Source organism: Schistocerca serialis, chromosome 2 (assembly GCF_023864345.2).
Source record: "Schistocerca serialis cubense isolate TAMUIC-IGC-003099 chromosome 2, iqSchSeri2.2, whole genome shotgun sequence".
In the NCBI taxonomy this organism is placed as follows: Eukaryota; Metazoa; Arthropoda; class Insecta; order Orthoptera; family Acrididae; genus Schistocerca; species Schistocerca serialis.
Genome location: NC_064639.1, coordinates 1,144,206,320 through 1,144,228,817, shown reverse-complemented (window position 1 = coordinate 1,144,228,817; position 22,498 = coordinate 1,144,206,320). Strand labels below are relative to the sequence as shown.

Sequence of the window (22,498 nt, the reverse complement as noted above, 5' to 3'; positions counted from 1 at the left end):
TAGAGGCAGAAACTCTGTCCTTGGCTGAAGTTATATAAAATACAAATGTAACGACAAAGGGAAAGAAATAAGCACATTGACACGGCATGGGCAAGGAAGAAAAACATCACAACATCAAAAAACGTGAGTAATACGCTAAATAACGCGATGTATGGTGATTCCCAATTGGAAATGTATAATAACCACAAAAATAAGTTTACGTTCTGTTGTTTTCAGATGATAAGCTGTAGGAATGCATGGAGGATTTAAACCCACCATCGCACTCGTATATATTTAAAAACGTCATGTAAGGTATAATACCAACTTATATATCCACATTATTTTATAATTTAGTACAAAACCAAAATCATGTCGAAAAGGAACAGCATGTGGCGACTAACGTCAGTGACATGTGTCTTAACCTGATACTCTATGCCAACTAACGTAAAATATTTGACATATAATAATCGCTCCTTTGGCAAATGTAAATACCTCTCAGTAAAAATTTTGTGTAACCTATGCAAGAGGTTAAAATGTAACAATAATATTTCAAAAAGGAATGAAATTTCATTAACCGAAGATAGCACTAAAATACTGAATCATATCTTAGCAAAACGAAACTATAAATTGTATTTTGCATAAGGCGGAATTCCTCTACAGTTTTTCGTAGCAAGCACGGAAATAAAAACAGATACAACATCCAAAAGATGATCATTAGTGATGGTCTTAATATCTGTATGAGACATTGTGTATAACAACAGTGACAAAAGCTACAAACACGCTACAATGGAGTACGACACACTATCTGCTAGTGCTTGCAGTCAGCTATAAAATGAGTACGTTTGTTGCAGTACAGAACAGTGTACGTAATTTTTACAAATAAATCGTTGAATAATTTTTGTCCGAGCGCCAAAATAAAGAGTTCCGGTTTATTGTGTAATATAGTTGTCTGAAAATACTATTTCACCTGTGTATAAATTTAATGGGTGTAATAATGGGATACAAATGAATTGTTACTTGCTTAAAATGGGATGTGTTAAAAATTTGTAAGTAAATTCGAATAGTGATCTACACCTTAAGAGCTGACACGACTACAATATTAGTCACGTGACAGAGTAGTGATAGTTAGATAGTTATGTGTTCCACTGATCAATCTCAGGGTAACCGTTGTGATGTTGAACGTGTCAAGTGCATAAGAAATGCACACGTGAATGAAGGTTCCTTTTTTTTTTAATTAAAATTTTTATTACCTATTCCATTCCCTTAAATGGCACAAATGCATTTATTATACCTCTAGATTTATTTATTCCTATTCAATAATTCATCTTTGATATAGAAGTGTTGTTAAGGAGACAGGATTTCGATTTATTTGTAAAACTATGTGTCTGTCAGACATTTTATTTCGTTTGGTAATTTATCGAAAAGTTTCACAGCAGCATATTTTACCCGTTTCTAAGCCAAAGATAGATTAAGAAGGGGATACTGTAAGTCTTTCTTTCGTCTGGTATTATAATCATGAATGTCACTGTTGTTTTTAAACTGGTTCATGTTGTTGAGAACAATTTCTTTACTGAGTAAATATACTGTGAGCTAATTCTAAGAATTAGTAACCTTTTAAACAGATGCCTACAAGATGTGCGACTATGAGCGCCACACATTATTCTAACCATTTTCTTTTGAGCAGTGAATACTTTTTGCCTAAGTATTGAGTTACCTCAAAATGTTATTCCAGATGGCATCAGAGAGGGAAAGTATGCAAAGTACGTTTGCTTACTAATTTCTGTATCCTCAAAACTGGCAATTATTCTGTTTGGAAAACAGAATTCTGTTTGGAAAACAGAATTTTTTCCAATTAAGATTCTCATCAACATGTATGCACAAAAATTTAGTAGCTCTACCCTGGCTGCAGACTTCTGCTCATGGGGTATTTTTATCGAAGGAACTGTACTCCCTGCAGTAGAAAAGTCCATTCGCAGAAAACCAATTAATAACTTTGTCAAAGACATTATTTTTATCATTTTCTATTGGAGTTTCTTTTACTGGATTAATAATGATGCTTGTATCATCAGTAAACAGTATTAGTTTAGCTTCTCGTTTCAGATAGGAAGGGAAGTCATTCGCATATATCAATAACAGAAGGGGACCCAAGATCGAACCTTGTGGAGCACCTAATGTAGTTTCACCCCAGTTCGATGAAGTGGAAAACTTCCTTACTTACTTACTTACTCACTGGTCATACCGGACTCGAGAGTCCATTACCGCAGCAACATATTTTCGCCACCTGTCCCTGTCTTGGGCTATTTCCTTCCATTCACCTTCAATACCTAGGCTCCTCAAATCGGCCTTCACATTGTCCTCCCATCTATGCCTCGGTCTCCCCACAGGACGGTTTCCTTCTGGGTGCCCTACCAGTACTCTGCGCGCTGCCCTGCCCTCATCCATTCGAGCTGCGTGACCCGCCCATCGCAACCTACGTGATTTAATGATACTGATTATGTCAGGGCTTGAACAGAGTTCGTGAATCTCTTCGTTATGCAGTTTTCGCCACTCTCCGCTAATGTCGTCCTATTTTGCTCCGAAAATTTTCCTCAAAATTTTGTTTTCAAATACTCGAAACGGCTTTTCATTTTGCACAGTGAGAGACCAAGTCTCACACCCATACAGCATAACTGGTAGAATAATAGTTTTGTATATTCTAATCTTTAAATTCCTAGACAATATCCGTGATGAAAGTAATCTATTCAGTGAGAAGTAGCACGTTTTTCCCGTCCGTAATCTCTTCTTCAGTTCGGATTCAATCTCATTTCTCGAAGTGATGTCCACGCCTAGATACTTAAATGTGTTCACTTTTTCAAACTGCATGTCTCCAACTCTTAACATTTCCTGATCTACTGATGTTGGTATTCTAGTAGTAACCAGGTATTTAGTTTTGTCTTCACTTATCCTTAGACCTACATCTTCACTAGCCTTGATTAACGCATTCACATTTGCTGTTACAGATTCTTTGCTGTCGCTAATGATGTTTAGATCATCTGCATACCCTAATATCTTAATATTTCCATTTAACTCCACACCCTCTGAATTATCTGCTGCCATTCGTACAATATATTCTAGGACTAAATTAAAAAGTAGCGGAGACAGGGCATCTCCCTGCTTAAGTCCGTTCTTTATTACAAATTCTTCTCATTCCAATTTCCCCACACGTGCTCTACCTTTCCTGTTTTTCAAGCTCGCTTCTATAAGTCTACCATACTTCTTTGGTATTCCAAGTTCCAAAAAAATTATTTACAATTTTGACTGCAATACTGAATCATACGCTTTTGTAAAATCTATAAAAAGATTATGAACTGGTTTATTGTATTCCCATTTCTTCTCCAAAATTCGACGCAGGGTGAATATTTGGTCTATAGTTGATCTGTTCCTCCGAAAGCCGGCTTGGTAAACCCCCACAATTTCGTCTGCATAAGGTGTAAGCCTGCTTAGCAGAATATTCGAGAAAATTTTGGAACATACTAGTAATAGCGATATCCCTCTATAATTACTACAATTCATTTCGTCACCTTTCTTAAAAGTTGGGACCAGAATCGACTCCTGCCACTCTTCAGATATCATCTCTGAGTTCCATACTTTAGTTATCACTTTGTGAACTACTTCCACCAATTTCTGTCCCCCATTTTTAACCAATTCTGCAGTTATGCAATCTAATCCTGGTGCTTTATGGTTTTTCAATTTGTTGATTGCATCTCTTACTTCCTTTAACGTTGGCTCAGGTATCTAGGGTTCTGCTGTATGTATTCCGTACGCCCGCTCATTTCCTGCTTCCTGGTGAATATTTAACAGATGCTCAAAATACGCTCTCCATTTACTTAATATAGCACTGGGGCCTGTCAGTATTCCCCCAGCATCCCCTCGAAGTGCATTTGTCCTAGCCTTGAAGCCCTTCCTATACCCATTTATGTCTAGGTAAAGTTCCCTAATGTTTTTTGTTTTACTGTTTGTTTCCATTTTTGTAATTTGATTGTTCAAATAATCCCTTTTCTTTGCCTGTAGCCTACGACCAACTTCCCTTCTCAAGTTCAAGAACTCATCTCGTTTTCCGTCTCCCATTCTATCCCAATCTAATCGCGCTTTTCTCCTTTCCTCTACCAATTTCTTGCATTCCTCATCAAACCACGGTTTCCTCCTGTTCTTCTTAATTGTACCTATTGTGACTTTCACTGCCTCTTTTATATTATTCCTCACAGTGATCCACTGTTTATTTACATCCTCGTCTTGATCTTCGTGTGTCCTGAGAGCATCAAACCTATTTGAAATTTCTATCGTGTACCTTCTTCTAAAGTTTTCATCATTTAGCTTGTCAGTGTCGAACCTAACAAGTTCTGCATTGTGACACCTTGATGTTGCTGTAGATAGCCGTTGATGAACTGGAAACTACGAGAAAATGATCAGAATCGCAGTCTGCTCCCCTGAAAGTCCTAACATTTTCTATACTAGAGTGCTATCTCCGATCTACAAGAACATGATCAATTTGGTTTCGGGTGCGTCCATCCGGAGAGACCCAAGTTGCTTTATGAATGTCCTCCCTTTTGAAATATGTGCTCTCAACAATCATGTCTTTTGAAACAGCAAAATTAACCACCCTTGTGCCATTATCATTCGAAATGTTATGAAAACTTTCTTTCCCAATTGTAGGCCGGAATGCTTCCTCCTTCCCTATCTTCGCATTAAAATCACCTATGATTAATTTTGTATCATACGAGGAGAACTCATCCCACAGTTGATCTAGTTCTCCATAAAAGCTGTCTTTAACAACCTCTTCAGTGTCCTCAGTTGGTGCGTGTACATTAATTACTACTAGTCTATTCCACCTGCTGGATGACACTATAACTGATAGTCGGTCACTAATGAACCTTATATCTCTGATTGCGTGAAGAACTTTTCTCTGTTCTGCGAAACCTGTTCCGAAACTGTGAGCTTCCGCACCTCCATAGGAAAATGTATAGTTACCCTCTTTATGCTACCCTCACCCTGCCACCGAGTTTCTTAAATAACTGTAGCGTCTACATCGTATCTATCTAACTCATCTAATAATGTCTGGAATGTTCCTCGCCTGTTCAAACTTTTAACGTTCCATGTTCCCAACCTGAAAGTTCCTTTCGGCCTGAATCTCTTCGAAGTAGGTTCCGCCCGGAGATCCGAATGGGAACCTAGTTTACCTCCGGAATATTTTACTTCAAAGAGACCCGTGCCCATTAATGTTTCTGATCCTTGATGAATAGATTAAATAGTAAGAGAAGAACAAACAGGGATGGTTCATCGCGCCATCGCCTGCTCCCCACCGGCTGTCCGCGACTGCTTATTTTTTGTATTCGCAGCTACCCTTCATATCTGAAGGCCGTATCCCCTATCCGCAACCTGTGGACGCGCTGTGCCGTGGTGGTAGGGGTCACATAAACCATATAAAGAAACTTTTTGCTTCCTATTATGTAGATATGACTTAAATCACTCATATGATATTCGATTTATACCACCGAAATATAATTTCTGTAACATAATGTCATGGTTCACACAATCAAATGCGTTGTATAAGTAACAGAAAATTCCTATTGGTGAAATTTTGCTATTTAAAGACTATTATGTGGGCAGATTATTTGTATATTGCCGTCTCAATGGAACAGAACTTTTGAAATCGGAACTGTGATTTACTAAGTATCCCGTTAGTGTTAAGATGGCTAACCAGTTTTGAGTACATTACTTTCTCGACGATTTTTGAAAATGCTGTAAGCGAGGACACTGGCCGGTAATTATTGACATCTGTTGTGTCCGCTTATTTCTAGAGAGGCCTGACAATGGCATATTTTAACCTGTCTGTGAAAATAACTTCAGTTAGTGATGCATTACATATGTGACTCAGAACATCAGCTGTAACTGCTCCAGATTATTTTAATATCTTCTTAGAGATGTCATGTACTCAAACAGAACATTTATTTTTCAAGGATTTTATGATTTTCCTTATTACACACGAGGTTGTTAGGTAAAATTAATCTACCTATGATTCCTCAAAACTGACTCTTCCACGTACTGCCTAGTGTTTTCTTTTGAACTATTTTCACCAATTTTTTTACCTACACTTCACACGAATGGTATTTCATCCTTATTTTGCGAATTCCTTGGCAGATAACATCCGCTTTCGAAGCGGTAAAAATGCCTGTTATGTTGAAAGTACTTAATTCCGTGTTGAATAGTTGTTGTTGTTGTGGTCTTCAGTCCTGAGACTGGTTTGATGCAGCTCTCCATGCTACTCTATCCTCTGCAAGCTTCTTCATCTCCCAGTACGTACTGCAGCCTACATCCTTCTGAATCTGTTTAGTGTATTCATCGCTTGGTCTCCCTCTACGATTTTTACCCTCCACGCTGCCCTCCAATACTAAATTGGTGATCCTTTGATGCCTCAGAACATGTCCTACCAACCGATCCCTTCTTCTTGTCAAGTTGTGCCACAAACTCCTCTTCTCCCCAATCCTATTCAATACTTCCTCATTAGTTACGTGATCTACCCATCTAATCTTCAGCATTCTTCTGTAGCACTACATTTCAAAGGCTTCTATTCTCTTCTTGTCCAAACTATGTTTCACTTCCATACAAATACTTTCAGAAAAGACTTCCTGACATTTAAATCTATACTCGATGTTAAAAAATTTCTTTTCTTCAGAAACACTTTCCTTGCCGTTGCCAGTCTACATTTTATATAATCTCTACTTCGACCATCATCAGTTACTTTGCTCCCCAAATAGCAAAACTCCTTTACTACTTTAAGTGTCTCATTTCCTAATCTAATTCCCTCAGCATCGCCCGATTTAATTCGACTACATTCCATTATCTTCGTTTTGCTTTTGTTGATGTTCATCTTATATCCTTCCTTCAAGACACTGTCCATTCCGTTCAACTGCTCTTCCAAGTCCTTTGCTGTCTCTGACAGAATTACAATGTCATCGGCGAACCTTAAAGTTTTTATTTCTTCACCATGGATTTTAATACCTACTCCGAATTTTTCTTTTGTTTCCTTTACTGCGTGCTCAATATACAGATTGAATAACATCGGGGAGAGGCTACAACCCTCTCTCACTCCCTTCCCAACCACTGCTTCCCTTTCATGATCCTCGACTCTTGTAACTAAAAAAAATGGTTCAAATGGCTCTGAGCACTATGGGACTCAACTGCTGTGGTCATTAAGTCCCCTAGAACTTAGAACTACTTAAACCTAACTAACCTAAGGACAGCACACAACACCCAGCCATCACGAGGTAGAGAAAATCCCTGACCCTGCCGGGAATCGAACCCGGGAACCCGGGCGTGGGAAGCGAGAACGCTACCGCACGACCACGAGATGCGGGCGACTGTTGTAACTGCCATCTGGACTCTGTACAAATTGTAAATAGCCTTTCGCTCCCTGTATATTACCCCTGACACCTTCAGAATTGTTGTATAGAGTATTAGGAAAACTGTAAAGCTCAACTGGAAAATATTTTCATAAAACGTTTACAAAATCTCATCACAGTGAATTGTACTACCAATGACATTGTTCTCATAAGGCTGGGCGTCGGTACAAAATGATCAAAGTTTCTCTTCACAAACTCTTCAAACTCGACGATCCAATTACTGGTACCACAGATGCAAGGGCAATAGTCAGCCCTTTACTCAGTCATCGTGACGAAACGACATTGATTAAACGAGACAGTACGAATGAGGACTCTTCTAGACGGACAGAACCAACCGCAAGATACAAGGGTTGAACAAAAATATGAAAACACCGCGAGAAATTCATGCGTGCACACAAATCGAGAGGCTAGAAAGACCTGTACGTTGTGCTGTTGTATTTGACCACGAACGGCGTATGTACAGTCTCTTCAATATGTTGCAAGTGTCAGTTGTGGTCAGAACAACGTTCTGTGTAGGTGTGAGAGCATCATGAGGAAGGTAAGTAAATTTCAACGTGGGAAAATAGTCGGTGCTCATACAGTGGTTGCTTCCACAACCGTAGTAGCCAAAGTGTTTGGTGTTTCATGAGGCACCGCATCGAAGATTCATACCACATACAGGGAAAGCGGCAAAACATCTTCTGCTATGTCATGACGCGGAAGAAAATGTGTGTTGAATCATCGTGAAATGAGATCGTTGACGAAAATTACACACATCAATAAAAGTTTTGCATCACCTCGGTTCCTAGAGTTCCGGAACCTGTACAGAAAATTGGAATAGATATCAACATCAACATCATTTCCGCCCTTTTTATTTCTCATGAAAACCACACATTGCATATTGTACCACCATACAGCGAGAGCTTCAGAGTTGGTGGTCCAGATTGCTGTACACACCGGCACCTCTAATACCCAGTAGCACGTCCTCATGCATTGATGCATGCCTGTATTCGTCGTGGCATACTATCTAGAAGTTCATCAAGGCACAGTTGGTCCACTCCTCAACGGTGATTCGGCGTAGATCCCTCAGAGTGGTTGGTGGGTAACGTCGTCCATAAACAGTCCTATTCAATCTATGCCAGGCATGTCCGATAGGGTTCATGTCTGGAGAACATGCTGGCCACTAGTCGAGCGATGTCGTTATTCTGAAGGAAGTCATTCACAAGTTGTGCACAATGAGGCGCGTTTGTCGTCCACGAAGACGAATGCCTCGCCAATATGCTACCGATATGGTTTCACTATCGATCGGAGGATGGCATTCCCATTCCATACAGCCGTTAAGGCACGTTCCATGACCACCAGAGGGACACGTCGGCGCCACATATTGCCACTAAAACAGTAGGGAACCTGCACCTTGATGCACTTACTGGACAGTGTGTCTAAGGCGTTCAGCCTGACCGGGTTGCCTCCAAACACGTCTCCGACAATTATCTGGTTGAAGGCATATGAGACACTCATCGCTGAAGAGAATTGTGATGACAATACTGAGCGGTCCATTCAGCATGTTGATGGGCCCATCTGTACTGCGCTGCATGGTGACGTGGTTGCAAAGGTGGGCCTCGCCATGTACGTCGTGAGTGAAGTTGCGCTTCATGCAGCCTATTTCGCACAGTTTGAGTCGTAACACGAAATCTTGTTGTTGGTGGCGTTGCTGTCAGGTCCCTCCGAGCCATAATCCGTAGGTAGCGGTCATCCACTGCAGTAGTAGACCTTGGGCGGCCTGAGCGAGGCATGTCATCGATAGTTCCTGTCTCTCTGTATCTCCTCCATGTCCAAACAACATCGCTTTGGTCCACTCGAAGACGCCTGGACACTTTCTTTGTTAAGAGCCCTTCCTGGTACAAAGTAACAATGCGGACGCAACCGATCCGCGGTATTGACCGTCTAGGCATTGTTGAACAGCAGACAACACGAGCCATGTGCCTCCTTCCTGGTGGAATGACTGGAACTGATCGGCTGTCGGACCCCTTCCGTCTAATAGGCACTGCTCATGCATGGTTGTTTACATCTTTGCGCTGGTTTAGTGACATCTGTGAACAGTCAAATGGACTGTGTCTGTGATACCTACAGTCAACGTCTATCTTCAGGAGTTCGGGAATCGGGGCGATGCAAAACTTTTTTTGATGTGTATATAACGAAACGTTTAGAGACGACAGCTGCAAAAGTCTCTGCAGAATTGAATGTCGCATTCGCAGACCCCGTCAGCACCAAAAAACCGTGAACCGAGTTCCGTAAGCAGGGTACTGCAAGACGAGCAGGACCACCAAAATCACTCGCCACGATGCAAATGCCCGTAACAGGAAAACGTGATGCCGAAGTCTTGTTGCACACTGTTTCCAACTTCTGACCGGACTTACATACCAGGAGTAAAACACAGCAGGGGTTCGTTGATGATTAGGGCAGACGTATCGTAGTATTCCATGGGTCCTACGATTACTCTACAAAGGTCGCATTACTGTCTAGGATTATGTGACGGCCGGCCGGAGTGGCCGAGTGTTTCTAGGCGCTACAGTCGGGAACCGCGCGACCGCTACGGTCGCAGGTTCGAATCCTGTCTCGGGCGTGGATGTGTGAAATGTCCTTATGTTAGTTAGGTTTAAGTAGCTCTAAGTTCTAGGGGACTGATGACCTCAGCAGTTGAGTCCCATAGTGCTCAGAGCCATTTGAACCATTTGATTATGTGACGATTTGGACTGATCAGGCCCCTACTATGGCACAACGTTCTTCCCCAACGGTGATGCTGTGTTTCAAGGACCGCATCCTACAGGACTGATTCTGTGCGAACGAGGAAGAACCGTCTCATCACCCCGGGCCCCCAAAGTCACCAGATCTCAGTATTATTGAATTTTTACGCGTAATCGCTTTCCCCTCTTTTGACAATGTTGACTGGAATACCCTCTTTCAAATTCCGAAAGTGGCACGGTTCAAACACAGGGAGCGAGAAGCTATTTACAATTTGTACAGAAACCAGATGGCAATTATAGGAGTCGAGGGGCATGAAAGGTGATATGTCTGCGTAAGCAGAAGAAACTAACGATCAAAGTCTGAAACAATTTATTGGACTGTTCAATTAACCAAAAGAAATTCTCCAAGTATAATACCAACACAAAACAGTGATCTGTCTTCGAATCACAAGTACATACTAGAATAAGATAGAAAACAAGTGAAATAATTTCCTACTAGTCTCCGCCAGAGACTTCTCCGATATACCAAGCCTAATCCAGAGATCAGCTAGAAGATCCAAGCCAGGCTGCCGAGGCGGCAGCTATCCAAGTCTGCTGGCGGTCGATGAACTGCCGATGTGCGTTTTTTTTTCCTTTATTGTAATTTTGATACCTGTACAGCAGGTAGGCTGGCAGCAGCACCTTACACTGATCTTCAGCCTCAGAGTTAACAATGAGAAAACATATAGAAGACACAAAAGAGATTGAACAATTTAGCGGGTACAAACAGTAGACACAGAACATAAAAAACATGAAGCCGTTCACACTCGACGAAAAACCGCACTGCAAACCGTCGACACGACGCACAACACTGATGATGTCGGTGGCACATGTGAACGTTGGAGCGTGACGGCGAACACTAAACACAAACACGATGACACATACACGAGAAACTGGTGGCGATGATCTCCAGCGCGCGAATGTCCACGTAGCGTGTCGAGTCCGGGAACCTGCCGAGAGGGGAAGGGGGGGGGGAGGGGGAGGGAGAGGGGTGAGCAAAGATGCCAATGGCAGAGGAGATGGTAGGAGGAGTGGAGGAAGGGGAATGGTGGTAGTCTGGGGGAGGAGTGGGGAGAAAGGGAGGAGGGAGAGAAGGGGGAGAGAAGAGAGAGAGGGTGCCCATAGGAACAAACATGGGAAGAGGGAGGGAGTATCAAAGTTGGTAGGAGGGGTAGATGGAGGGAAGGAGGGCATCATCAGGGAGGGGGAGCTCTCGGAAGCCGCCTTGGGAAAGGGTATGGAGAGTGGAGAGATGGAGAGCAGGTGGGACATGGAAGTACAGACGCAGCAGCGGATGGGGGCGGGAGAGGATGGGAGAGACCAGTGGGTGAGGAGGATCAAGTTTATGGCATGTGTAGAGGATCCGTATCCATTCATGGAAAAGGAGGAAGTGGGGGAAGGGAATAAGGTCGTACAGGACCCACATGGGGGAGGGGAGATGGATGTGATAGGCGAGGCGAAGAGCATGGCGTTCTAGGATCTGAAGGGATTTGTAAAAGGTAGGGGGAGCGGAGATGCAGGCAGGATAGGCGTAGCAAAGGATAGGGCGAATGAGGGATTTATAGGTATGGAGGATGGTGGAGGGGTCCAGACCCCAAGTACGGCTGGAAAGGAGCTTGAGGAGATAGATGTGGGAGGTGGGGGCTCCAGGAGAGGCGATGGTCGAGGGTGACACCAAGGTACTTGAGGGTGGGGGTGAGGACGATATGATGGCCATATATGGTGATGTAGAAATCAAGGAAGGGGTGGTTTTTCCTACAATGATCGCCTGGGTTTTGGAAGGATTGACCTTAAGCAACCACTGGTTGCATCAAGCGGTGAACCGGTCAAGATGGGATTGGAGAAGGTGTTGGGAGCGCTGCAGGGTGGGGGTGAGGGCAAGCAAGGCGGTGTCATCGTCGTACTGGAGAAGGTGGATGGGGGATGAAGGCGGCGGCACATCCGCCGTATACAAGACGTACATAAGAGGGGAGAGGACGGAACCCTGGGGCACACCGGCGGAAGGGAAAAAGGTGTAGGAATCTGTGTCGTGGATGGTGACGTAGGAACAGCGTTGGGAAAGAAAGGAGCCGATCAGACGGACGTAGTTGATAGGAAGGGCGAAGGTTTGGAGCTTGATGAGGAGACCGGAATGCCACACGTGGTCATAGGCTCGTTTAAGGTCAAGGGAGAGGAAGATTGCGGAACAACGGGAATTAAGCTGTTCGGAGAGGAGATGAGTGAGGTGAAGGAGAAGGTCATCGGAAGAGAAGGACAGCCGAAAGCCACACTGGGTAACGGGAAGGAGGCGGTGCTGGCAGAGATGCTGGCGGATGCATCAGGTGAGGATGGATTCCAGGACCTTGCTGAAGACTGAGGTAAGGCTGATGGGACAGTAGGAGGAGACAGCGGATGGTGGTTTACCAGGTTTAAGGAACATCAGGATACGGGAGGCCTTCCACAGGTCGGTGTAGTAGCCGGTGGACAGGACTACATTGTAGAGCCTGGCCAGGATGGAGAGGAAAGAGGCAGGAGCTCCGCGGAAGTGGCGATAGGTGACACGATCGTGACCAGGAGCGGTGTTGTGTTTGCATGCGGAGTGTAACGATGAGATCCTGTGTAGTGATAGGGGCATTGGGTTCTCTGTGTGCAATGTCGTCCAAGCACTGGAAACCAGGTGCGAGGGGAGGGACATTGGTGTCAGTTCGATCGCAGACATCTGGGAAGCGGAGTAATCGAACTGGGGATCGTCAGGGATGGTAAAGACATCAGAGAGGTAGGAGGCAAAGCGATTGGCCTTACTAATGTTGTCAGGAAAGGGTTGGTAGTCATGAAGGAGAGGATAGTAGGGGGGGGGGGGTTAGATCCAGTAAGTTAGCGGAAGGCTGACCAGTACTTGGACAAGTTGATAGGAAGGGTAGCATTTAAACGGGTGCATGTCTGTCTCCAGTCCTGGCGTTTCTTAGCCGTGAGCAAGTTACGGATGTGTCTCTGGAGTTGCCGATGGGGTTGTAGTGTGTCCAGGTCACACGTGTGGAGGAATGCACGGTAGAGACAGCGGGATCACGGAGGAGGAGGATGGCCTGTGGGGGTAAGGTAGGACGTTGGGGGTGGATGGCAACAGAAGGGACGTGGGCCTCCACAGCCTCAGACAAGGTCTGCTGGAGAAAGGAGGCGGCATGGGTAATATCATCAGGGTGGCGGTAGGTGAAGGGGTGGCTATCGACCTGTGTGGATATGGTATCCCGGTAGGCATTCCAGTCGGCACAGGAATAATCAAGCACATACATAGGGGGAGGGTCATGACGGGGGTCGTGGCGGGGAGCGACGACCGTCTGAAATGTTGAGGAGGACAGGGAGATGGTCACTACCAATGGGGCCCAGGACATGCACCGTTATGCTGCCAAGGAGGTTAGGGGAGGAGAAGAAGAGTGGAGTTGGATTCGGGGCGGGTGTGCTGGGGAATGGGGACGAGGTTGCCTTGAAGGGAGGAGAGGAACCAATGCCACTGCCATAACTGGGCAGCGGAACGACTATGGATGTTGAGGTTGGCGGCGATCACGTAGGAGGAGAAGGTACGGTCAATGTGGGAGAGGAAGTCAAAAGGAATAGGGGTGTTAGGGCGCACATAGATGGTGGCACAGGTGATGGTAAGGCCAGGGAAGAAGAGACTAAGGATCAAGTGTTCTCTAGGGTCGGGAAGGAGTGGTTTGAGACGAACTGGGATCTAGTGGTGGTGACAATGGCAACTCCGCCATGCGCCATCGGGAAGGGATTGTCAGAGCAGTGAAGGAGGTAGGGCGAGGTGTGAATGGTGTGGTGGGGCTGAAGAAAGGTTTCATTGAAGAGGAAGGCATCCATGCGGTGGGTGGTGAGGGTGTGCATGAAGAGGTTCTTGTTGGTGGGAAGGGAACAGATGTTGTTGAACAGGATATGGTGCTGTCGCGCCATGACAGGGATTTAGACGAGGGTGTCGAGACGAGAGAAGGTGAAATGGGCCTGGTTGTGGGAGTAGGTGGCATACATTTTAAGGTGGAAGGTGGAACGGGCAGCAAAGGATATCTGCTGGAGGGTGTGAGGGCGCTGGAAAGGATGGACATTCTGTAGAACAATGGTGAGGGACCTGATGATTTCCTCAGAGGTGGGGGGGGAGGGGACGAAGGGAATTGCCAGGAGGGGTGGGGGCGTCCAGAGAGCGGACAGGGACAGTGAGTTCAGGAGTGTTCAGACGGGTCAGGATTTACATTTTTGGGTGTAGGTGGGATGCGGGAGATTACAGGTATTACAGGAGGGAGGGGACTGAAGGTTAGGGCACTGCCAGTGGAAATGTGCTTGCTTACAGTGCAGGCAGGTGGGGGCTTCGCGGCACTCAGATGTGTGTGCATTGTAGCGCAGACACCTCTGGCAGCAGAGGGATTGAGGAGGGGAATCGGAGGGGTCGACTTTGTACCTTTGGTTGAAAAGTAGGGCACCCTCCTTCAGGAGGTGGTGAATGGAGGGGGCATCTTCCGAAAAGCCCTCGTAAGGTGGGTGGGGCCGGCAGAGCTAAAATGCGGCAGACCGCCTGGACCTCCAATGAGGGATGCGCCTTGAGCTCCGCCTACACCTCCTCCTCCGTGATCGTCGGACTAAGCCGAGTGAACATGGCAGTGAGGGTCGGCGGGTGACACGGCGGTTGGGGTTGGTGGGTAGGAGACAGGGAAGAAGCAGGGTTGAGGAAGGCACTTGGGCCAAACCGGGTGATGGGTATGCGTGAAAGGATGTCAGTATGAAGGGTGGGGCTTGGGGAGGAGATGAGAACAGAGTCTCTTCGGAGAGTGAGGAGGTAGATGGTTGCACCAGGGAAGTGTTGGCGGAGGAGGAGGGAGAGGAGGGATCGGGATGAGACAGGAGGTATTTGTAGGAAGAGGGGGGGAGGAGGAGGAGAAGGAGACAGAGAGAGCAGGGCCAGGCGGAGAGACATCCATGGCATCCTGGGGGGTGGGGAAGGAGGATGGGGTGGAGCCTTTTTGGGAGCTGAGTAGATGGTGGTGCCACTAGGGCGTTTGAGGGCAGCGGAAGTGTGAGTGGTGACATGCGGTATAGGAGCAACAGGGAGGTGGCGGGAAGTGGCAGTTCCCGGCGTGGACGCAGGAGCTGGCGCCAGAGATGACGATGGTGAAAGCGACAGCGATGATGGAGAAGGCAAGGGGGAGAGCTGGGAATGGGCAGTGGCCTCTCGGGCCACCACCCTAGCAGGAGCTGCAGTGATGGGCTGGGGGAGTGGGGGGAAACGATCAGAGGCGGAGGCGCGGGAGGAAGAAGCTGGGGAGGTGGCGACGAAGAGTGATGGCGAAGGGAGTGTGAGAAGGGGAGGGATGGAGAGAAGGGGGCGATTGGGCACACCATGTAATGGTGGTGGTGGCGGCGGAGGGGTAAGTATAAACTATTGCGGTGGTGGTGGTAGTGGTGGTGGGGGCTGACATGATGACAGGTAGGAACCAAGACACTACAGCACGAAAACGAGAAAGGAAAACCAGGGACGGACGAAGACGGACGAAGACGGACGAAGACGGGGGCCGAAGTCCCACGCGGCTGGCGCTAGTGACGGCTGGCAGGAACGCCGCAGCTGCTGCTGGCGTGGACGGCGCCGCCGCCGCCGCCGCCATCGCCGCCGCCGCTGCTGCTGCCACTGCCGCTTCTGCTGGCTGGACTGCTGCTGCTGGCTGGACCGCTGCTGCTGGCTGGCTGGACCGCAGCTGCTGGCTGACTGGCTAGGCCGCTTCTGCTATCTACTGGCTGGCTGGACCGCTGCTGCTATCGAATGACTGGCTGGACCGCTGATGGCTGGCTGGCAACTGCAAACCTAACACTTCGATTAGTGACAGAAATCACGAATCGAAGGGCGGTACTCGTTGCGAGGTACCGCCGGAGATGCCGATGTGCCGCGAGCCCCGACCTTTATAGCGCTTCAGCGGATGAGTACCTCGGAACTATTTTCCATCATGTGGTTGACTTGTGAAAATAGTTCCGGGATCTGCAGCAACATCTTCCATATGTTTATGTGGGCCGGTAGTGGTCGCTGGTGGCCGCTGGTGTCTTTGCCGTGGTGTTGTTGTTGTGCTTGTTGCTGTGGCCGTTCATCTATATTGCCTGTCGGTTGTGTAGTGCTTCGGTGAGCCTGCGAAGGCGGGCAACCCGCGGCTGCAGGCTGTCAGTTTGGTTGCTGATACTCTTGGCACCGTGATGACTGGTGGAGAAGGCCACAGCAGAAGGGAATCAGTGGTTGGGAAGGGAGTTAGACAGGGTTGTAGCCTATCCCCGATGTTATTCAATCTGTATATTGAGCAAGCAGTAAAGGAAACAAAAGAAAAAAAAATTGGAGTAGGAATTGAAATCCATGGAGAAAAAAAAAATCTTTGAGGTTAGACGATGACATTGTAATTCTGTCAGAGACAGCAAGGAGCTGGAAGAGCAGTTGAACGGAATTGACAGCATCTTGAGAGGAGGATATAAGATTCCCATCAACAAAACCAAAATGAGGATAATGGAATGTAGTCGAATTAAATCAGGTGAATTAGATTAGGAAATGAGACACTTAAAGTAGTAGATGAGTTTTGTTATTTGGGGAGCAAAATAACTGATGACGGTCGAAGTAGAGAGGATATAAAACGTGGACTGGCACTGGTAAGGAAAGCGTTTCTGAAGAAGAGAAATTTGTTAACATCGAGCCTAGAGTTAAGTGTCAGGAAGTCTATTCTGAAAGTATTTTTATGGGGTGTAGTCATGTATGGAAGTGAAACATGTACAATAAATAGTTTGGACAAGAATAGAATAGAAGATTTCGAAATGTGGTGCTACAGAAGAATGCTGAAGATTATATGGGTAGATCATGTAACTAATCAGGATGTACTGAATAGAATTGAGGGAGAAGAGGAATTTGTGGCACAACTTGACTTGAAGAAGGGATCGATTCGTAGGACATGTTCTGAGGCATCAGGGAATTATCAATTTAGTACTGGAGGTAAACGTGGAGGGTAAAAATCGTAGAGGGAGACCAAGAGGTGACTACATTAAGCAGATTCACAAGGATGTAAGTTGTAGTAGTTATTCGAAGATGAAAAAGCTTGCACAGGATAGAGTAGCATGGAGAGCTGCATCAAACCAATCTCTGGACTGAAGACAATAATAACAACCATCGCTTTCCACCTGCATCATAGTTTTTTCGGAAGGAACGGTAAACGATTCCCGTGAAAGCCGTACCGGAAGCTGCTTTCCATGTCGACGGTTTTCCTACACTGTATTAGGCTATGTGTTGTGTTTATGTGTTTTCGTATTTTTGTCCATCCCCTGTAATACTACTACGTTAGGTACTACAGTTTGCTGCATTTCAACCCATACAGTTACCACTATATTAGGCGAGCTATTTAATCACGCACCACGATATGCGAAGGTACTGAAACTGTGATAAAAATCAATTATCATGAACCTCTCGCATTGAATACTTGATGAAAGACTTGCTAAGATACAAGGACAACTTGTTTGTGATAGAAGGCGCATGGTTGGAAGGAGTGCAGGGACCTCCGGTAGGTCATTTCGGCTCGTTGAATTGCATTGCCGGAGCACTCGGTGAAGCATTACGCATTGTAGTGGTCTCTCCATGAAACTATGCTCACAAGCGTCTTCCAGGGACTCTAGTGAAGTTGGGTGCCTGAGTGATTCGTAAGTATTTTGGAGAGCTTCGTCTACACTACACTATATAAGCTAGTCTCCTTTCGAAAGGATGGCAGAAAAAAATGATTACAAACTTTGGGACGCAATCATTAAGCATCCATCAACTTTACCACGAAATGCAAACTTCGAAGTATGTAAAATTGAGAGCATAAGGGAAGCATCGATTGCACCCAGTGCGTGTGTGTGTGTGTGTGTGTGTGTGTGTGTGTGTGTGTGTGTGTGTGTTTGGAGCTTACCAGTGCTCAGCTCCCAGGTTGCCACAACTGCATCCATAGCCTAAACATGTGCAAACAATAAGGCAACATAACTGTAAATACACAGCAAAGATCTCTCAATGGATTACACTGCGGCTGATGACCTCAGATGTCAAGTCCCATAGTGGTCAGAGACATTTGATTACATTGCAACGCATGAAGTGGAAGGTTGAAAAAGTACTTTGAGCTTGAGTTGTAGGCTGTTATAGAGCAGGTTGTTTATGTCAATAATTAACTAAACCTGCACATCCGGCTGTAAGTTCCATGTTTCAAAGTACGGTACTCAGTTTAGGATCCTATACGAAAAGCTCAATTTTGACTCTGAAGTTTTGGGAAAATTTGCGTGTTTTATTATTAATTTTCAAATATTATGTGCTACATTATGTTTTCGCTAATTCTCTTGTTTTGTTTAATAAACGTTCTTAGTAATATAGTACCTTAGTAAACTAGTATCTATTACTAATACTAAATAATGACAGAAGACAATTAGAGGAGAGAAGAGGAAGAGATCACCGTCTCCACCGGACCTCTGGTGCAGTGTAAGATTTGCAGTGTAAATTGGAATGAACATCGAACCTTGAGTTTCGCAATGACAAACCACCTAACCTTCATTCCAGATGTGGGTTGGAGGCTTACTTACCCTGGTGTAACTACAGTACTGTCTTTTAATTGAAATAAATTGTTGTAGCTTCGTCATAAGTTGCATTGAGAAGTATCTGATTTTTACTTCTTGATGGTGACTGTCCATTTTTACACCATCCGCACTGTAAGTGTGACAAATGCAAGCGATATCCCACGTATAGAACCTACCCTTGTAGTAGTCGAAAAGGTATATGGTCGACTTAACAGCAGCAAATTACACCATATAGGTCGGACATTAGAGAAACACTCATACTTAAAATTTATTATGTGCATCTATATATGACGGTAGTATCTATTCCCGAAACAACAGCTACCGTTGATGACCATGCACCTTTGCTAGAATGAAATGATAATTAAATGGACACCCTAGCTGCAACCAGGCGTTGATATACTTCATTGGGGAAATGTTGAAAATGTGTGCCCAGACCGGGACTCGAACCCGGGATCTCCTGCTGTAATGAGTATGATGGGCAAACATCTATTAGGCGCACTACGAATGTAGTGTTGTGGACATGTTGGGAATGTGCGTCTCACGGGGAGCGTGCAAGGGATAAGTCCCTGCAGGCGCACTATTCTCTGTGCCCCCGGTGGCTCAGGTGGATAGAGTGTCTGTCCTGTAAGCAGGAGATCCCGGGTTCGAGTCTCGGTCGGGGCACGCATTTTCAACATGTCCCCAATGAAGTATATCAACGCCTGGTTGCAGCCAGGGTGTCCATTTAATTATCATTTCATTTGTGTGCATCTCATAGACTACACACTATGCGTCGAAGGAACGTAGGTCGGTGGAGTCTTTACCTCTTGGTGGAACCACTGTCAATGTCGTTTCACCACTGCAGTATGAACAGGTGATGATTCTGTCAACACAGAAACAACCTATATCACGCTATCGTTATGGAAAAAAAGGAGGATAGAGTCACATTCCGTTACATTAGGCGTCGTTACAATGTGATCCATTTGACTTTCAGTCAGTTAGAGCAATTATCAGGAACATTGGTTGTCGCAATCGTTGATAAAATCTCATAATAGATAACGTTGATGTGGAAAGCAAACGTTTTCTTCTTCCATTTTCGTCTACGCTCCAATCTGGCTGCTTAGGCGCCTATTTAGAAAATATTTTCAGTTTGTTTTCTTACAAATCCGTCCGCCTGCTTAGCTGAGTGATAACGAGCTTTCCTACCATGAAGCGGGACCGGGTTCCATTCCCCGTCGAACCGGCTCGTGGACTGGATGCTATGTTGTCAGCATCATCATCTTATCATCTCCGACGCGCATGTCTCCCACTGTGGCGTCACCAGAAATATGGCTTGCAGCCGGCGAGCAAACTTCTCCTGAAGGGGCCTCCCGGCCTGCAAAGCCTAAAGATCATTTCATTTCATTGCAAATACGACAGATTATCACTTCTAGCTCTTTTCGAACCCCATGATGCAGTTACAGACTGCGCCATACTGAACAGATATACGTTTGGAACTTCCTGGCGGATCAAAGCTGTGTGCCAGACCGAAACTCGAACTCGGTTCATTTGTCTCTCGTGGGCAAGTGCTCTAGCAATTGAGATACTTAACCAAGACTCACGAACCTCCTCACAGCTTTACTTCCGCCAGTATTTTATCTCCTAGCTACCAGACTTCACGGAAGTACTCGTGCGAAGCTTCCGGGATTAGCAGTCCTGGGAGAAAGAATATTGCTGAGACACGGTTTAGCGACAGGCTGGGAGATGTTTCCTGAATGAAATTTTCGTAACAGCACCACTCCACTGGAGAAGAAAAAATGGTTCAAATGGCTCTGAGCACTATGGGACTTAACATGTGTGGCCATCAGTCCCCTAGAACTTAGAACTACTTAAACCTAACTAACCTAAGGACGTTACACACATCCATGCCCGAGGCAGGATTCGAGCCTGCGACCGTAGCGGTCAAGCGGTTCCAGACTGAAGCGCCTAGAACCGCACGGCCACAACCATGACAGTAATGCTGGAAGTGAGAAAACTTGGATTTCATGGTCGAGCAGCTGCTCGTAAGCCACATATCACCCCAGTAAATGTCAAACTACGCCTCGGTTGGTGTAAGGAGCGTAAACATTTGACGATTGAACAGTGGAAAAACGTTGTGTGGAGTGACGAATCACGCTACACAATTTGGCGATCCAATGGCAGGGTTTGGTTATGATGAATGCTCGGTCAACGTCATCTGCCAGCACAGGCCTACATTAATGTTTTAAGCGCCTTCTTGCTTCCCACTGTTAAAGAGCAATTCGGGGACGGCGATTGCTTCTTTCAACACAATGGAGCGCTTGTTCATAATGCACGGCCTGTGGCGGAGTGGTTACACGACAATAACATCCCTGTAATGGACTGGGCTGCACAGAGTCCTCACCTGAATCCTACAGAACAGCTTTGGATTGTTTTGGAACGCCGACTTCGTGCCAGGCCTCACCGACCAACATCGATACCTCTCCTCAGTGCAGCACTCCGAGAAGAATGGGCTGCCGTTCCCCAAGAAACCTTCTAGCACCTGATTGAACGTATGCCTGCGAGAGTAGAAGCTGTCATCAAGGCTAAGGGTGGGCCAACACCATACTGAGTTCCAGCATTACCGATGGAGGGTGCCACGAACGTGTAAGTCATTTTCAGTCAGGTGTCCGGATACTTTTGATTACATAGTGTAGCTCTGACGTTAACAAATCTGTTGCATTGCAGGTGTTTACTGCAGGAGTAAACGGGTAGCTTCTACAGTTATTCGCAATCAGAAAGTTAAGAGAACACAGACGAACATTTTCTCAGGTAACCATCCAAATATCTCAAGTTCGTCTGATTAAACTGTGAAAGGCTACAAAGTTTAAGTGGTTGTGTATATTTCTAAAATCGATCTCAACCACATTTGTAAGTTGAGCTACTGCAAGGAAGCTAGTTGTGCCACAGACTGACAATTGGAATGTTTAGTGTCAGAACTAAAATTTAATATACAGGACTACTATAAATGATTCATTCATTTTCAGAGCTGTATACTTTCCAAAGTATTACGTGTACAACTGTGACTGATGCAGGAATAGAACCGTAAACTTAGCAAGTTGGCATTCTGAACATTGCTAGTGTTCTATGAGTGTCGTGAGACACTCATAGAACATTTGATGTGAACTTGCTGAGTTTACGGTCCAAGCGATAGTCACGTTCATTTTGTGCCTTATGGCAATATTCTGTAACTATTCATCACAGAAGCATTGATTTGTTGTCTGACCGGTTCCAGTATTCTGGGCAATGGGGATACTTAAAAGCAGTCCTAAATGTACACCCAAAGGAAAAAGTCAAAAGTCATTAGGTCAGTCGACGTGAGGGGCCAAAGGAAAAGAGCAACATCATCATCACCACTACGCCCGACATGGAAGTTCATCATTTACGCACCACTTAACATCGACGCTCCCATCAGGGGGAAAAAAATTGGGAAATTTGTGGTAAGGATTATGGGACCAAACTGTTGAGTTATCTGCCCCTAGACTTAGGCACTAATTAATCTAACTACAACTACCTTATTCTAAGGATAACACACACACCCAAGCCCGAAGAAGGACTCGAACGTCCGAGCCGCGCGAACCGTGACAAGACGCCATGGACCGAATGGCTACACCGCGCGGTTCCCATCAGGGAGACCCCCTGTCTTTTGGAAGATGAAAATTTCCGAGTCAGCAGTCAGTACTGGAAACAACAATTGTAACATATCAAGTTATTCGGTAACCA

At 45.6% G+C, this 22,498-nt stretch overlaps 1 non-coding gene across 1 annotated transcript; it reads left to right on the top strand.

Moving 5' to 3' along the window:
- The first annotated feature begins 19,348 nt into the window (after nt 1-19,348).
- On the top strand, nt 19,349-19,423 carry Trnat-ugu (transfer RNA threonine (anticodon UGU)). The gene has a single exon. It is a non-coding gene; the product is annotated as a tRNA-Thr (tRNA).
- The last annotated feature ends 3,075 nt before the right edge of the window (nt 19,424-22,498 follow it).